The 15,234-nt window shown below is 40.6% G+C and overlaps 1 protein-coding gene across 3 annotated transcripts in view; it reads left to right on the top strand.

Moving 5' to 3' along the window:
* Positions 1-15,234, top strand: part of TEAD2 (TEA domain transcription factor 2) — an 84,681-nt gene that overhangs the window by 18,697 nt on the left and 50,750 nt on the right. The gene's annotated exons all lie outside the window — the stretch shown is intronic.

Raw genomic sequence — 15,234 nt, 5'->3', positions numbered from 1 at the left:
GTTATCGCTTGTGCGCAGTAGGGATTTGGAATGTGCAATACGAAATTTTCTGTGCTGGGACGGAGGAGGAGGAGGAGGAGGAAAAAAAAAATTCCTTCATTGGGTTTCGTGTTTCGGCCGAAACCCGACTTTTAACGGTGGTCGGCCGATTTCACTCGACTCGACTTTTAAGACAGTCGGGTTTCACAAAACCCGACTCGACCCTAAAAAACTAAAGGTCGCTCAACCCTACTATGAAGTATTGTAGATAACAGTTTCTTCTGTAAATGGACCCAGGATTTATTCTAAGAATTCCAGAATTCCAGATCATGTGCACTGAACACATCTCCTCACATCCTCTCATTGTTCTCCCGCTATGACTGAGTCACTTAGGAAGTGACACGATATCTTTCCAGGCAACACTTCATCCTTTTGGTAACTTGTTGTGTTCTTTACCTCGGTCTGATATATTCTGCTCTATGACAACCTCACTAATGAGAAGAATTTCCTAGACGTAGATGCACATTTCTCTGGGACACCACACCATAGACTTCAGATGCCTTGTTATAGAAAATTGGGCAACTCATGGTCCATAACTTTAGTCCTCAATGGTCTGCTCCCCTAGGCACTAAAGGTCCCTTTGCTTAATCTCTCTAGCCATGATACAATTTTTTTTTTGCAGATTCTTAACTTAAACCCCTTCTCAATCACTATGTCTCCCACTTTCAAAATGATAACACCTATACACACCGCCAGCGCCGATGCCATTCCAGTTATTTTAAGTTAAGGCACCCATATACATTAAAATGATCATTCAGCTGAAAGCTACAGTATCTCTGTGGACTCTTCTATACACTACAATGCTTGGCTCTACTGAGCTTTCCTGTGTTTTCTATGAGAGATACAATGTTTGATTAGTGGCCTATCTTTGCGAAGAACCAAAGGATTGGATATTGGAAATCCACTGTACCGCTTCTTCTCTACCCTGACACCATATGTTGAGAAAGAACCAGGAGACCCCCATACACATTAGATTGTCTTCCAATTCCCCAGACCAATGACTTTAAGCCAACCATACACATTAGATGGCTGTCTGCTAAAAGATCATTCGGCTGACAGCCATCTCGGCCTCTCCCATACACAGGAGCTCTCGTTCGGCAGAGCGCTCCTGTGTTCTCTATGAGAAAGTCACAGACTGACAGATTGTCTGGTGGATTTTCTCAAAGACAACAATATGATCAGTAGCCCAAAATCGGACATGACTTCCGGCTATCATTTTGCCCCCATACACATTAGACTGTTGGCCAAACCCGTCGATATTGGCAGCTTCGGCTGACACAAGTCTAATGTGTATAGCCAGTTAAAAGGTGATTTCTGCTACTGGACAACCCCTTCTTAGCTGCTAGATGCCACAAATAAAATTTAAAAAAAACATACTCCTCTCCCAGACTGGTTTCTACGATGCCAACTCTCTTTACGAACACTCATGGTACTCTGGCCGTAGCGGTCACGTGACATAAGTCAGTGGGCATGGATTAGATGAAACCTGTCAGGAATCATTCAGGACCACTTCATGGGACCACCTGGAAACACAGCGCTGACATTGCTAAAACAATGCCAGTTCAGACGATGTAGGACAACCCCTTCAATGTACTTTTGGACCTTTAAATAGGTATTGATTGGCATGGACACTTAAGCCGACCATACACAATTAGATGGCTGTCTGCCGGACAAAGCTTCAGCTGCCAGCCATCTCTCCCATACACAGCAGTTCTCTTTGGCTGAGCACTCCTGTGGTGTCTATGAGAAAGCCAGAGGAGGAGACATCTCCTCCTCAGTTGTCTGGGGCTCCCATACGCATTACAGAGGGTTCAACCAACATTAGCTTAATGTGTGTGAGGGCCTTAACTGATAGTAACGAGAACATGTCTTCAAGAAATAAAGAAGTCAAACAATAGTGCTGACCAATGATTTGGGGCATATTTCGAGGGTAAGTTCCTTCATTTCAAAAACAAAATGGATCCTCAGCCCAAACCCCGGTAGTATCCATAAATAAGGCAGTAAATTTATGGTGTGAGAATATCCAAAATTTACTTTAGCTGTGAATCTGTATGTCTTTTCAGAACAGGAAACGTCATTGTTTTCCAAAACCAACTCCTGGTGAATAAAATTCAAGCCATGATTCTGTCTCGGCTGGGAGAGAAGCTGAGATTTCTATCTGTAACCACTTCCTGCCTCTGAGAGAGCAAGCGGGGGAAAAAAAAGTTATAGTGGGAAGGTCTGGTGCTGAGCTTCTAGATCTTTCCACAGTCCCACTACCCTTCCTGGTCTGTGATTTGTTCTCCGCTGCCTCTTTGTGTACAAGTTACTATGCTGCCAGAAAATCTGCTTGTCTCACTAGTTAAACATTGTAGTTTACACCACTGAGCCGAGCAATCTGCACCGAGGATAATGCTCGTGTTTATATACCAAAAGATCTGTTATGTAAAGAATTGTGCACTTTTTTTTTTTAATAAAATGATTACCGGTATTTGACTGTTTAACACTTTATATAATTTTTTTAGAACTCTTTTTTAGATTTCGATGATAATCAGTCATCTTTGTATTCATTATATTGTCACTCTTAGAATATAATGAAAATGATCTTTGTGCTCAATCATGGTCTGTCATTCTTTGCTCCTTACATTTTATGTTCTTCCATGAAAAAAAAGAATGTTTGCCCTTCACACCTTTCCAACAGAATTCATGCATAAATTCTCATGTTTCATATTTATAGCGTGAAAGATAAGTGTGTGTGTGTGTATATATATATATACTTCACAAAAGCAGCACTCCATAGTCTTTTGAGACAATGTGTAGGTGTTTATTGGACCCACATCTCCATGTGCAACGTTTCGGCTCAACTGAGCCTTTCTCAAGCCTTGATATTCATACGATCTCGCTGTGTCTGACACGCAGCAGCGATCAGGGACCCTGCTGAGAATCGTACGTCGTAGCAGATCGTTTGGAACTTTATTTCGTCGCTGGATCTCCCGCTGTCATCGCTGGATCGGTGTGTGTGTGACACCAATCCAGCGATGTGTTCGCTTGTAACCAGGGTAAACATCGGGTTACTAAGCGCAGGGCCGCGCTTAGTAACCCGATGTTTACCCTGGTTACCATTGTAAATGTAAAAAAAAAAAAACAGTACATACTCACATTCCGGTGTCACGTCCCTCGCCGTCTGCTTCCCGCACTGACTGTGAGTGCCGGCCGTAAAGTAAAAGCAGATCACAGCGGTGACAGCTCTCCAGCGACCACACAACGACTTACCTTACGGCCAGGTCGTATCGCTGGTCGTGATCGTTGGTAAATCGTTTAGTATAACGGTACCCTTAGGGTACCGTCACAAAGTGCAATTTTGATCGCTACGACGGCACGATTCGTGACGTTCCAGCGATGCATTTACGATATCGCTGTGTCTGACACGCTACTGCGATCCGGATCCCCGCTGAGAATCGTACGTCGTAGCAGATCGTTTGAAACTTTCTTTCGTCGTCTAGTGTCCCGCTGTGGCGGCATGATTGCATTGTGTGACACAGGTTGTATACGATGTGCGCACAGTAACCAACGGCTTCTACATCGCAAATACGTCATGAAATTATCGCTCCAGCGCCGTGTATTGCAACGTGTGACCGCAGTATACGACGCTGGAGTGATACTTATACGACGCTGCAACGTCACGAATCGTGCCGTCGTAGCGATGAAAATGGCACTGTGTGACGGTACCCTAAGGCTAGAAAGGTTCTGCTCAAACACATGAAAGGTCACAATATCTGGTCATGCACCGTGACCTTGTTTGCGCATGTGCTGAAGCACCCAGGACCTGATCAGAGCCGCAAGTCTCTTGTCACTGTGAGAGACCCCGGGAATATCAGTGCTAGTGCCATTGAACAGAAGATGAGGAGCAGAGGGGCCAAAAGGTAAAAGGGTCAAAAGGTAAAAGAGGGATCAAAAGGCAAACAAAAAAATCCTAATTCTCGCCTTATGGCTCACCTCTCCGGCCCCTCTGCTCCTCACCATTGCCCATTCAGTCCTTGTTGATCTTCTGATCCCTGCTACTAGCGCAGAATTCCCCAGGCTTCTAACAGTGACCTGGGACTTCCCTCTCTGGTTAGGCCTGGCCTGTTTCTGCATATGCGCACACAAGGTTCTGGTGTCATGACCTTTCACGAGCTTGCTCAGAACCCAGAAATACCCGCTCAATGTGAGAAGTCCGGGGGATATCAGGGTGAGAAGCGGGCATCAAATTTGTGATGAGGACCATATGAGTGATGGTGACTGGTGAGAACCAGAGGGGTCAGAGAGGTGAGCTGTGATTTGATTATAAGGATTTTTTGTTATTTTTTTACATATTATATTGATTATTCTTTGGGGTCTATAAAGACACAAGAAAATAACAAAGGACATTACATTTGCAGAGAATAACTTTTCCGCAGATCGAATATTTTTTCTTGTTTTACTTATTTTTACATTTTGCTTTGTTCTTCTTTGTCCAAATTTTCCCAATTGGATCACCTACTTCAGTACAATACTATTTTCAACTTTTTAGTACTTAAAGGAGACACCGCTCCAGTATTCTTCTACTACCGGTCTTCTATTTCCAATAAGAATCTTCTTTCTACAAGACAGCACATTGTAATTGAACCATGTGTGTTTGGTGAAGAGAATGGAAGCACAGTGGGGGGGCTATAAATTACCATAAATGTCACATCTTAGCCCCTGATGCTCCCAAGTCCCATGACTGGGGAGAACAATGTTGAGACCATCTTAACTTTGTATATATTTGGCATGGAAACTTTATTGTTTAGAATGTTTGACAGTTCTTTGCACAAAGGAGAGTAGAGACCAGAATGTTTAAATGGGAGAATAAAACAAAGATTTGGCAGGAAAGAGCAGATGAGAAACCAGAGAGCCGGAAACATGAGACAAATAGACATTGAGCCCCTTCCTGCTTTTGGTTTTGTTCATGTTAAATTTGTAAATGTAAATCAAGTATTATGGATCAATATAATAAAAAATATATAGAGAAGAAATATTCATCATTTGTTTCTTGTAGTGTTTTTTTATTATTTTTTTTCTTTCTTTAGTATTATCATATTGGTTATAGATTTTCACTGTATCTCACCGGCAGTCATACCTATACTACGGCTTCTTAGCTGAAGTTGCACAGAGGGCCCAATTTTTTTCATTGGGGCCATAAGGAACCTCCTTATATTTTCTTTCATTTATCAGTTTGCATTAATGTATTTCATAAGATCCTATTTCTTTAAGCAAAATATGCCTCCTTCATGGGTATTCCGACAGGAAAGAAGTTATTACCGATCCACAGGATAGGCAATAACTTCTAGATCAACCGGGGCTTCCAATGATTGCCAGAAAGTGGCACTTTTATTCCTGTTAGAATGCGGCAGCAGTACTCATGCTCAACCGCAGCACCATTCTTCCTCTATACAACTGCCGGAGTGCTGTACAAAGGGAATGAGCATGCGCACTGATGCTTCATTCTAGTAGACATAACGTGCCCCATTTTGGCCATCGTTAACATTCTTAACGGTCAACTCTCACCATCGATCTAGAAGTTGTATCAACATATACATCACTCCGTGTCGATGGGTGCTCGGATAGGATTCCACTCCTTGAAAATAATGTTCCCTCATTATTGACTTGTCTCCATGGGCCTCAAGGACTCTACCTTTGCCATGTGCACAATGCCTAAATGTGTTAAGTCTTTTTGACTGAACATTTTTACAAGTGTTTCCTAATTGTTTGGAATGTTGAATGGAATAGTGAAATTCATATTTTTGTTCCCTCTGCCGAGAATTACTTATATTACTTAAAATATTTCTAGAATTCGCCCTTTTCTTACTTTTGACTCTGCAAAAACTCTTACTGTTTCACTTATTCATTCCCGTCTGGACTATTGTAACTCTCTACTAATCGGCCTCCCTCTTACCAAACTCTCTCCGCTCCAATCTGTCCTGAATGCTGCAGCCAGGATCATATTCCTCACCAACCGTTACACCGATGCCTCTACCTTGTGCCAGTCATTACACTGGCTACCCATCCACTCCAGAATCCAGTACAAAACTACTATCCTCATCCACAAAGCACTCCATGGCTCAGCACCACCCTACATCTCCTCTCTGGTCTCAGTCTACCACCCTACCCGTGCCATCCACTCCGCTAATGACCTCAGGTTAGCATCCTCAATAATCAGAACCTCCCACTCCTGTCTCCAAGACTTTACACGTGCTGCGCCAATTCTTTGGAATGCACTACCCAGGCTAATATGATTAATCCCCAATACCCACAGTTTGAAGCGTGCCCTAAAAACTCATTTGTTCAGATTGGCCTACCGCCTCAACGCATTAACCTAACGATCCCTGTGTGGCCTATCATAAAAAAAACAAAAAAAAAACCCATAATCAGGTTCCTCGTATCATGTTCTCATACACTTTATGCAGTTAATAGCCCTCTGTGTCTGTACTGTTACATACTTAGGCAGTTAACTGGTTCATGCAGCTTTACATGAACACCCGAGCCTTACACTATGGCTGGTCCAAATAACTAAAGCAATTGTTACCATCCACCTCTCGTGTCTCCCCTTTTCCTCATAGGTTGTAATCTTTCGAGCAGGGCCCTCACTCCTCCTGGTATCTATTTTGAACTGTGATTTCTGTTATGCTGTAATGTCTATTGTCTGTACAAGTCCCCTCTATAATTTGTAAAGCGCTGCGGAATATGTTGGCGCTATATAAATAAAATTAATAATAATAATAATAATATTATATGGGAAATACATACTTAGTGGGGGTAACCAAATATCCTTTGCGGATGTGATAATTGGAAAAAAATGTACCAAAAACTGTAAACAAATCTCTATCTCATCTGTGGGAGTTCTTCATGTTTAATGCCAAGATGTGGTAGTATGTGCAGCTCATTGACTGGACACATTCCAATCCAGGTGCATCAGAAGTGGTCCAACAGGATAGAACTGAGTGCCTGCCATACCTTACATGCTGTGATGCAAGCCTTCATCAACCCAATCAAGGAATTAACATGTCCAAGGCCACGTGGAGCCTTGCTGGATTGAAACTCAATTTATGAGTTGTTAATATGTTGACTATGACACAAATCCAGTTGACATCTGAATTTTATACATCTGCTTATTTGTACTTTTTTATGACTTCATGTCAAGTTTATGGGATTTTTTTTCTTCTAATTTTTTTTATTACTCATATTTATTATTTTTTTTATTATATTTTTTCTTTCTAATTAGAATAATACAGGCATAATGGCTGAATGCAGAGTGTTAAACTTTGATTCCCTTTTTACAGATATAAGTGTCCTCCGCTTCGCCCTTGGTGCACTCTATCCACTGTAATCTCTGTCCTGTATCTCCAGATCCTGTGTGGAGCAGCTGCCCTGGGCAAGTCCACCTGTTCTGCAGCTAAGATTGGAGAACAGGAGGTCTGGCGTGTCAGTGCTGTTTGACAGCCTGCCCATGGTGTGGGTGGAAGTGGGGGATGGAAAGCTGGGGGAGACCGAGGTGTGGCAAATACCCTGTACTTGCATTTTGTAATTCTTGTTTTTTTTCTTTTTTATCGTGAAATGTGCATGATGTTTTCAATCATTCACTTTAGGATATAGCTTTCATAGTGATAACATTGTCTTTCAAACCACGTAACTCACTAGGGTAGTTGCACATATATTCATAGGTGTAGCCTGAAGCTCCCCTTCACCAACTATGTGTAATTTAAAGGGGTATTCTAGAGTTTGAAAGTAATGCCCGATCCATTCGGTAATGAACAACTTCCTGATTTATAGGAGTCTAACCAATGGGACCCTGTTATGATAGTGTAGCAACTCACTCTGGAGAATAGGTAGCACAGTAAAAACTGCAACTGACCCTGCCAGTTCCTGTATAGACTAGAGATCATGACCCCACAGTCTCTAGTAATTCCTTTATAAGCTGAGATAGCCCTAACCACAAACTAGACAATGGCAACACGGACCTATGCTCCCGAAAGACTGTCGAACGCTTCATGTTCCTCCTAAAGAATCGGAGGGCAGAGCAGAGTGCAAATTACCTACTGAAGGGAAAGTCTGCTGAAATAGAAAGAGACCCCAGAGTGAGTAAAAGAAAACGCCTGTTACCCTGTAAAAACTGAAGCAAGGATAACATAAACTAAACACCAGGTGGCTCGGGGGACAGAGAGGCCGACCACAAAGCACAGGCTCAAGGGTTTGAATCCAGATGCATGACTATCCCCCACCAATCCCAGGAACATCATGAGTGGGAGTTTAACCACTGGGGTCTCCACCAGTCTAGAGAATCAGGGCTCTGATGAATCCCATGTGAATGGAGATGAGTTCAATCATGTGCGTTGCAGCTCCATTCATTCTTATTATTATTTATCTTACTTGCTTATACAGTGCCTTTAATTTCACATCGCTTTACATACATCATCCTCTCTCTCACCATTGGGACTCACAATCTAAATTCCTGGTCTTTGGAGTGTGGGAGAAAACCAGTACACCCGGAAAAAATCCAATACAAACGCCTTACAGATATTGTCCTTGGTGGGATTTGAACTCAGGACCCAGCACTGCAAAGCAACAGTGCTAACCCCTGAGCCACCATATATACTGCCTTATTATGGGAGTGTCAAAGACCAGCCGAGTACTGTACTTGGGTCTTTCTCCCACAGTCCCATTAAGAATGAAGAGAGCGGAAATTTGCCTTTTTAACCATCACCCCATTTACGCGAGGCTCTTCAGTGCTCTGGTTCTCAGGATGGGTAAGGGCCCCAGTGGTCTGACCCCAGCAATCTGGAATTTATTCACTATCCCATACATAGGAGACAACTCTGAAACTTAAGACCTCCATACACCTGAGACTAATGTTGGCTGAACCCAAATAATGTCAGGGGAGAGAATTAACCGTGTGCTTGTTGGCTTCTTCTGATAAGTTTGGCAGCATCTCTCATAGATAATACCAGAGCACTATGGTGTCACATTGCGACCTACCGCAAGACAGTTGCAAATGATTCCAAATGTGTTCTATTTCATACTGTCCAAATGTTTTTGGTCGTTGACTTTTCTGAGAATTGCCTTTCACATACTGCATATTGCTGTGTAGCTCCAGCCTAAAGGCTGTTATATTGCTGCCGCTGTAACTAATAATAATAACTACTATTTTAAAGGAAAACTTTGGGTAAACCATGTATGAGAAAGTAGCCTTTTGTGTTTCTTCATTCACTTAGTTTCTCGACAAAGCACAATGATTTTGCTCATGGTATTCCTGTAATGTTTCCTTGGCTTGACATGATATATAGATCATTTTACTCACATAATTTAACTATTGCTTGCAAGCAGGGTACATTGACAAGGGAACATGTCTAATTGCAACAAAGAAGAAGAAGTCATGACCTCTATGATGGTTCCCAACCAAATTCTTATGAATCCCTTCAACTTATAATAGGGATTATTGGGGCTTTAGTAGAAAGGTTGACCCACCTATCATCTGTCCATAGCATAGGTGATAAGTTGCTGATGACTGGGGGTCTAATCCCAAGAACGGGGCTCTGGTGTCCCCTATTTAAATGGAGTGATGGTCCTGCATCTCCATACAGTCAGAACACAATGAACAACAACTTATCTCCTATTGTTTTTTTTTTTTATAGTTGTTGAGTTGGTATTATGGATCAATTCCTTTTAAAATGCCAAAATTGTGTCTAAAGTTGCTCATTAAGTCAGTCTTTTATGAAGGTGATCACTAATAAGGTTGTTTTTGGTCTACTTTTCTAAGACTTTTGAACAAAGTTCTCTCATCTCATTTTTCAGCATGTAGAACAATAGGATGATGCATATGTTTGACATGATCTAGAAAATCTTGATAACAGTTGTGTTAGTTATAACATTGTTAATTACTCATCTTGCCTAGGAATTGATATACAATATGGTGGCTCTGGATGTGGTGGAGCAGTACCTCCATGTGTCTGAAGCCTTCTTGTCTACTCTACATAATGCCTGCTTACAGTGAGTTTAGACAATAACATTGCTTTATACTCAAATGAGTAAGAACAAAACCTGGATGTTGTCCTCATTCCTCGAGGTTTGGCTGAAGTTCAGGGCTTTATTTTGGTAAATAAGTGTCTGGTAACCTGCAGGATAGCGGTGTCACAATGATCTAACAGTGTGAGTTACCTGTCCCCTGCAGAATTCCAGATATTTCTTCTGCATACCTCCTCTGAATGCTTTCTCTTTCAGTTAGTTGGGAAAATGGTTGGCTTGTTTCCCACAGTCATGATTACGGCAGCCTGATATTTTGTTCTAGTGTCAACAGTAAAGCTCAAAGACTATTTCTTTATGGCAGTGTTCCCTAACTGTTGCAAAACTACAACTTCCAGCATTTACTAACAGCCGCCCACCCATCTTCATGAGCTGGATAATAGAAATTGAAGATGATCATAAATAAAGGCCCTTATGCACAGAAGACTAACATCATTGGAACCTGCCGATTTATTGAAGGTCTTGGCCTATAGTCTAATGCATACGGGTGCCCCTTGACTTTTCCCCTACAGATGATGTTGGGAAAGATAAGGATCCCACATGTCCAATTTCTGTCTACAGATTCTTCTGTTGTCCAAGAGATAATCTGTCACTAGAAATGTCTGGCAGTGTCTTTTTCATAGAGAACAAAGGAGTTCCTAGAAGAGCAAGTGCTCCTGAGTCAGGGGAGACAGTTTCTGGCTAAATAATTGTCCATCACATAATTCAGTTGATGGCTATCTAAAGTATACGTGGACCTTAAAAGCAATGATCTGGTAGTGCTCTCCAACAGTTATTATTCTGCCAAAAAAGAAGTGTACCAAATTCCAGAATAATGGAAATTAAAATTGACCCGATGACCGTTGTCAGTTCCACATTATTCTACATATCACCTATTGTGGGGTAAAAGTACAAAGATCTTAGAGGAAACTTCTGGTTCTATTTGGTCACCAATAAAACACAACTTTACCATTATTTGTACATAACCACATTGTTTACCTTTGGGTGAAATAGTTGAGCATTTATCCCAAAAAATCCAGATAAACCGTAGGTTTCTTGCAATTTTTGCAATTTACGTCCTTTTACCCTTTGGTGGAGTTCAATAATGTCATGATTTAACCATGGGTTACGAGAAATTTGTAGATGTTTTAGAGCTCAGGCGTAATGATATTGCTTTTTCTTAGGCAGGTTGAAACATGAAGCTAAAAGCTAAATTATGCCTATTGAAAAACTTTTCTTTTTTTTTTATTCACCTCAATTCACATTGATATTTGCCGACCTTGGCCGTTAATCGACCACCGATGATTCCTAACTATTGTCCCATCCAAATGGGCCATTAATTTAATACCCCCCCATCTCTGCCTTGGTATAACTATTCTATATACACCTAGTCTGCCAGTGAAAAAAAAAATTCTATATCAGGTCACCTCCCATGTTTGCTTGCAGATTAGTTTTACTACTACTATTATTTAGATTTTTTTTTCTTCTATGGGTTCTTCAAAGGTTTCCAATGTCACAAATGTTTTCAGTTGTATTCCTCACCTTCACAATGACTTGTGGGAATTTCTGATGATCGTTCCTAGACATCAACCAATGGTTCTTTCGATTTGCATATCACGGCCACAGAAAAAAAAATGGTTTCCAAGGATCTAAAAGTTGATCGGGTGCCCATGATATGAACTTTCATCCCTCTCTTAAATCTGAATGTCAAAACTAAAAAAAATGCTTTCATTGAGGGCCAAGTGGAACAGCAGTCAAACTTCAATAAGTTTTTTTTTTCACGAGTTTTGATATATGAAATGAATTTACTCCTCTCCTTGGTATCAGTAGCACTTATAACAGCTCTTAAAACTGTATGTATGCTCTGTTGGTTGCAGTGCCCTGTCCCTGCCAGCGGCTCCAATGACATGGGCTCAATTCACACCTGCTGCAATCTGGCAGACTGACAGACCCACTCAATGTGGCTGAGGTCAATCTGTCCTTGTATTCCAAGAACTGCCCACCAACAAGAAGAAGGCTGCTTGTCCTGTGGTATTGTGAATGTAGGACATTGGTGTCAATGAAACTTTTTTATTTTTCTATATTATTTCTTTATGGTCTTAATTCTTTCCCTTGTACATGGCTGTAAGAAAATTTACAATGACAAGGGGCAGTGATTCTAAACTTCACCTAAAGAACTAGTCGAGGTCAAGTAGAAAAAGTGACCAATGGGATTACCGCTTCCACTTGTGCTAGACCCATGACCTCTTCTAATATGGTTGTGATAGACCCATGACCTCTTCTAATATGGTTGCTACAGGCCTCACCAGCTCACCTTGCTTGTTCTTGTTTTTTTTGTGTAATTTATGGATATTTTCTTATTTTTTAAGGTGTATTTAATGTTTTTTTCAGTAAAGCTACAATTATTAAAGTTGTTTAAAAGATAAAGGTGTTTTTAAGGTGGCCTTCCATACCATATTAATGTTGTACAAGAACATCACTTTCTATGGGGCAAAATGATTGTGCATGGTGGTGTCCTAATTCTCCCGGGACTGGTGGATTTTACCATGCTTGAATCCTTTTATTCTCGGGGGACATAAGACACCTCTACCAATTCGAAGGACATGCATGTTCATCCAACTGTGCACTTATATGAAGAGGTCAGAGAAAAAAATTGACACACTCCCAACTATGTCAATAATAGAAAATCATGGGGAGGAGAGATGGTGATGACTCAAAATCCAATGGTTAACCACTTTTTCCACTGGCAACCCTGGAGAGAACAGGCAAACAAGCTTTTGGCTGTTTTATAAATCATGAAGGAGGTACATTTCTAGTGTTGTGCTACTGAGAAGAGCAAGATTTAGGCTAAGTTCATATAAATTCAGAATCGGATCTCTTACAAAACGGCCAACAATGGTGCTCAACGAACTCTTCGGTTACTGTTGTGGTCGTATAAGAAAGTTTGTGCGTACATAACCTAGGATAAAAACAAAATGAATTATATCAATATGTGTTCCAGCTCATTTTTTTGGCTCACCCCATCCAATATATGTGCGCTGTCTAATCTTGTTCCTGGTGCAATCCACTCCTTGGTGCACAGATAAGGCTTGTGAAATATGAAGTCGATGACAATGGTTTTTCAATCCAACCCAGCTTATTAAAAACAAAAATTATTTACTGTGACTCCATTAAAGTAGTTGAACAGGCATAGAAAATTTCAGACGCGTTTTGAGTCTAGCTGACTCTAATAAGTAGATGATCTATGATTAAGAGTCAGGTAGACTCAAAACGCGTCGGGTATTTTTAAAATGCCTATGCTACAATTTTAAAGCAAGTAACAATAAACAATTTTTGTTTTTAATGATGTGTTGGACTGAAAATGGTGCAAGATGAACTATTATTTTTTTGCTATCAGATTTTTGACGAAGGTGTGAACCTAGCCTGAGATTTCTGCTTCTCTATGAAGTATATCAACATCCAATATGATGAAATGAGATCTAAGAACAAATCGGTCAGATCCAATAATATACTATTTATTTTTCATGCCAATCCACTTTGCATATGTACAGTGTATCCTATATGAGATGGTGTATGCGTTAAACAGAGGTTGAACTCATCCACTTGGCCAGACGAAATTCTTCACGTGCGCTTAGAATGTCTCACCTGGGTGTTTGCAATATTCTGCTTAGATTTATTTGAGCACTTACGGTAAATGTCAGCACTTATATGAAAGCAATGTAGTCATAAAGGTACTGAAAATCGCTCACCAATTGTATTAACAAGAAGTAAGAAAAATTACATAATCAGATCCTTAATCTGGTCATACACACTAGACTTATGTCGGCCAAACCCTTTGATATAGACCGTTGTATATGGGCACCGGCCAAATGATGGTCGGGAAGATGCCTATCAGTCATCTCTGATTTTGGACTGCCAATCACATTTTTCTTAACGAGACAAGCCACTGACAGATGTGTTAGTTGGCAGCTGTCTCTTAAAGAACACAGGATCACTCGGCCAAATGAGAGGTCCTGTGTTCGGGGGTGAGTCAGCTGAGATCGCTTTCAGCCGAATGATCTTTTGGCCGATAGCTGATGAATATGGCCAGCTTTACTGGTTTAAGCCAAATATTTACTGGTTGGATTTTGTCACCTGTGTGGTCTACTTGCACAATGGTCCTACTGGTTAGTGGCAGAGCTTACCCTATTTGTGGCCTTTTTATTTAAACAATAGGGGGTTTGGTTCACCCAAACACTACAAAATCCTATAATGCATTAGCTTGTCCTCAAAAACAAAGGTACATGCAATATCAATGGATTCTGAACACCTCCATGGAATTGAACAGATGTCTTTACCAACTATAAAACCCTTTCACTGTGCATTGTCCCAGGGACTGTTACTCCACTGCCTGTTTTTAAATAAGCAAATGGGATCCCTGGAAAAATTTCCACTAAACATTTGTTTTTCTAATCTGTAACCATCCATCCCCCTTGCCCTTGTAATGTGACCTATGTTTTGGTTTGTCCATGGTATATATGGTGTCATCCTATTGATTTCTTAGAGAAGAGCTCCTCTAACTTATTTGCAACCTCTTCACGTAAATTTAGTTTTTTGGCAAAACTGGAATCTAATTTCGATCACAACTGTATTTACTATTTTGTAAAATGTAACCTTTATTTGATATTCATCATAAGGTTTGAGAAACTTAAAATAACAATGATAAGGACTTAAATCTATAGTTGTATTATGTAACCATTCACAATAGTAAATTAGCTTTATATGTAGGTGTCTGCAGATTGCCAAATACCATAAATTATTCTTAGGAAAAGACCTGAACTCTGACTATTAAAATATCAGTTCTGCTCCCCCAACATGTTTCGCTAGTGGAACCAGCTTCATCAGGGGAAATCTTGAGAACATGAAATCTTGAGCAAAACTAGCTATTAAATGGAAAAAAGTTAAAGATTTGATCAAGCCATATGGCACTTACTGTTTTGGTGCCACTAGGGCATAATACTTTTTTTTTTTATATAATTGGCACCTGCTTTGAAGTCACATGTGGCTTTTGAACCACTGACTGGGGAAAACTGTCTTCTAGGATTAATTGGCTGATAATCGAGATCAATATTTTGGATTTTGATACTGTTGTTAAAGTGTCATATGTCGATTTTGTCATTG

The sequence above is a fragment of the Ranitomeya variabilis genome, chromosome 4 (genome assembly GCF_051348905.1).
Source record: "Ranitomeya variabilis isolate aRanVar5 chromosome 4, aRanVar5.hap1, whole genome shotgun sequence".
NCBI classification, from domain to species: domain Eukaryota; kingdom Metazoa; phylum Chordata; class Amphibia; order Anura; family Dendrobatidae; genus Ranitomeya; species Ranitomeya variabilis.
The sequence above is the reverse complement of the archived record's forward strand: the minus strand, read 5'-3'. Positions and strand labels throughout refer to the sequence as shown.